This window comes from Sinocyclocheilus grahami, unplaced genomic scaffold, assembly GCF_001515645.1.
Source record: "Sinocyclocheilus grahami isolate Dianchi unplaced genomic scaffold, SAMN03320097.WGS_v1.1 scaffold297.1, whole genome shotgun sequence".
Taxonomy (NCBI): domain Eukaryota; kingdom Metazoa; phylum Chordata; class Actinopteri; order Cypriniformes; family Cyprinidae; genus Sinocyclocheilus; species Sinocyclocheilus grahami.
Window position 1 is genome coordinate 1,238,858 of NW_015505476.1, and position 4,099 is coordinate 1,242,956.

Here is a 4,099-nt window from a genome sequence, read left to right on the forward strand (position 1 = left end):
GAATAAATGCACTTACTCAACCGCTGTTGTTTTAATAGAGAAAATGGCTATTGCAATTTGGAATTTGTGGAATTACAAGGAATTTCACTGTTTTTTTCCGTTTGTTTTACCAGTTTTCATAATGTAGATAGAGTGAGCGCATAAGTCTTTGGTATTAATATATATATATATATATATATATATATCTTATTGCTAAAATGTCAAGTTTTGATTGACTAAAACTAGACTAAAATACTTCAGGTTTTCTTTGATTAAAACTAGACTAAAATACTTTAGATTTTCTTTGACTAAAACTAGACTAAAATGTTGAGACTTTTAGTCGACTAAAACTAAATAGGATAAGGTTGACTAAATATGATAAAAACTAACAAGGACATTTAACACGGGACTAAGACTAAGACTAAAATTGAAAACAGCTGACAAAATTAACACTACTGCATTCATATAAAATGACCTCAAAAAGTATTTGAACAATTAAGGGTCAGTGAATTTTTTCAAAATACTTTAAAACCAAACATGATATTTCTAAAAATCTGTTGTTTAAAAGCAGGTTTCCTTTGCATCATCTCAGTCCTTGATCTTCAATGTATAAATATCTTTGCATTAGATAAAGTATCAAGCCAAAAGTTGTCAAGCATTACTATAGTTACACTGTTTAAAAATGATATCAGTAAACCATGTCAGAATACGTTTTTTTTTCATTACTTTCGCTTAAAACTCAAAGAAACTCATTTTAAATAATTATTTTAAAAGAATAATTTAAGCAATTACATTTTTTATGTTATACAAGATTTAGCTCAATTGTACAGCCAATTTAATTATACTTAATATTTAAGGCAGCAACAGATTTTTTACAGTGCACTCTGCTAGAACATTACCTAATATGATTGAAATGCATATACTTTTGAGTATATAGACAGAATCTGTACAGTATGCTGGAGGTGTTGGTTTACCCTAGTAGTAGGAGGCTTCTCTCAGGAAACGTGTAATCTTGTAAACTCTGGCTGTTGGATGTTTGCTCCACACTTATTACCCAGTATCTCTCTCTCTTCTTCAGCTGCAGGAAATCTGACAATTCAGCTGGCTTCACCTGGAAAATGAAGGCATATAACGTGAAATTTCTGACCGCTTCATTAATCTTGACAGATTCAATCAATGTACTGCTCATATTCTACATCTCGCTCTTCAAAACCGGGCTAGAGCTTTTGACGGTTCCGTGCCGTGTGTGTATTTGGCTGATGTACTGCACGATTATGATGAATAACATCTCTAGGCTTGTTTCAGCCCACACTCAGAGGAAATATGAAAATATAATTTATGAAAATAAAGTATGTCTTTAAAGATGCAGTGTGCACTACTAGAGGGACTAAATGGAATTTCAATCTGTTTGTTTAAGCAACATGGATTTATGAATTTATGGTGTCAGTTTGTGGGCAGAGTTGACAAACAATGTATAGCACTGACACTTGTTCGAAGGAAGTCACTATTTTTGCAATTCTGATTGGTGTCAGATCCGATTTTAAGCAACAGATATATTCGTTAGGTCAAAATAAACGGAAAAGGACTGACCATACAAATACAAAACACACACACACACACACCTCCAGCAACGGCAGCCATATCTCTGAAGACACACTAAGGGCCTGGTTTGTCATTAACATGTCGCAGACTGTCCAGAACCAGAGCTTTGGCCCCAAAGATCTCACACGTTCTGCAGAGACCTGGAATAAACACACAAACACTTAGTTTAGTCCTTTGATGGTCTTAACAGTAACATATTAAATTCATTAAAAAAAAATGGATGCCTTAAATTGATAAAAAGTGACAGCCAAGACATTTATAATGTTACAAAAGATTTCCATTTCAAATAAATGCTGTTCTTTTCAACTTTCCATTCAGCAAAGAATCATAAGTTTCCACAATTTTAAGCAGTATAACTGTTTTCAACTTTGATAAGAAGAAATGTTTCATGAGCAGCAAATCAGCATATTACAATGATTTCTGAAGGATCATGTAACACTGAAGACTGAAGTAAAGGCTGCTGGAAATTCAGCTTTTTTTAAATCACAGGAATAAATTACATCATAAAATATATTAAAATAGAAAAGTTATTTTAAAGTATTTCACAATAATACTGTTTTACTGTATTTTTGATCAAATATATATAGCCTTGGTGAGCATAAAAGACTTCTTTCATAAACATGTATATAAAAAAATTATACACATTCACATTTAAGTGTTGACTGTTTTAATATTAAACCATGAGTGTTTTCTTCTATCAGTCTTATTAAACTCAACTAAGCGCATCAATATTTATTCATGAAATGTAATGGAGAAAAAACTGCATGAAATGAAAACCATACGCCTATCAATCCAACAATAACCGGCTTGAGTAGAACGTTTGAATGAATGAGACGAATGAGCCTTTAATAATGAGCTTGTGTTAAAACTGATTTGTTTGTTGACTCAGAAGAGATGATGATTGAGTTAAATGTCTGTTGCAGCAGCATTGATGACATTCAGAAAAAATAAGACCAAACTTAATGTAAACAGAGTGAGACACTGTCAAATCCATCACAGAAAGGAGAATGAAGGCCATCACAGGATGTGTTCTTGTGTTAAAAATCAGTAGAGGGAGCACAATACAACTGAACAGAAGTGCATTTATAGGCATGTCCGGCACATGTACACAAAACAACAATAAAAGTGACTGTAATAAAACTCCCACTAATTTTTATTGAAAAGAATAATAACAACAGTAACAATACTACTACTGCTACTATGTTAAAAATAGGACTTTATTAATATTACTTCCAATAATAATAATAATACATGTGCATTTTAATTTTATAAAATTTTTATGGCAATCAATGAAAGCCAACAATTCCTTTTTGTTTCTAATTTGATTATGGTTTAGCGATCATAAAACAACTTTATTGATAACTCCCTTCTACTATATAATACTACTATAATTCATTAGTCTATTTCTTTGTCTTACCACCCACATTGGTGGGCTTGTTGATGAGAGATGCGACCACCAGTAGGTTGCTGGTAAGTATGCCCAGGCGTGCTGCTCTCTGCTGGGCCATGAGCTCAGGCTCCTGCTCCTGGACACTCAGCTTCCACGGGGTGATTTTCTTCTGAACTTCTGCCCAGCGCTCTTCCTGTTCCAAGTCACCTGTCACACATAAAACATTTGTGTTTGCTTAACATTTCAAATATTGTATTGCTTTCGCCCTTCTCTTAACAAAATGAACATGAGAGCTGACAAGACAGACTTGTTCAGCCCCATCTCACTAATGTTTATGGAAACATGGAGAACAACTATAGATTTTTAGTTTCTCACTGTGGTGTGGTTCCAGTGCTCTGCTGCCCTCATGTGGTGATTACCTTTGTCCTGCTGGATCCAGTCACCAGGCTGGAGTTCACAGAGATTCGTCACAGGGTTCTTCAAGAGCAAGGCGGCACCCATCGGGAAGTCAACAAACAAAAACTCTCAAATTTCCACAGTGGAAGCCACTCATCTTCTGCCAGTTCCGAGAGGCGAGGAAAGATCTGGAATATTGTCTGAGGAAGCAGAGAACGTGAATTTAACAGCACATATTGGATCAGATTATACACTGAAGATAGAAGAAAGTGAGTGAGTGAGTGAGTGAGTGAGTGTGTGTGTGTGTGTGTGTGTGTGTGTGTTAAATATCAACCACTCCTAAATACCATTTCAGAGATAGGTTATAGAGGCCGATTACTTGTTTTTATATTTGGTAGTTTAGGACACACACACAGGCTGGTTGTAAGAGGGCTTCAACAAATTGGGATGCCCAAAAAGAGGGCTAAACGGCTAGCAAAGTATTGTGCTTTGTCCTCTATCACAGGCAGCCGTCATATATGGCAGAGACGCTGTTATTTATACCCATAACAACTGAGTGATATGCTTAATATTGTGAAGACTTCTTGCACACCATTGGTCCATGAATTTGTACATGTATCTAACTGCATCTATAATTTTTACGTCCTTGTAAGTTACTTCTCTTAAGTGGACTTAAATAAATTGTTAAAATGTGTGTGTGTGTGAGAGAGAGAGAGAGAGAGAGAGAGAGAG

General features: G+C 34.9%; 1 pseudogene; it reads right to left on the reverse strand.

The window, feature by feature from the left end:
* The window catches only part of LOC107601028 (probable methyltransferase TARBP1), an 18,390-nt pseudogene that overhangs the window by 3,202 nt on the left and 11,089 nt on the right, over positions 1 to 4,099 (reverse strand).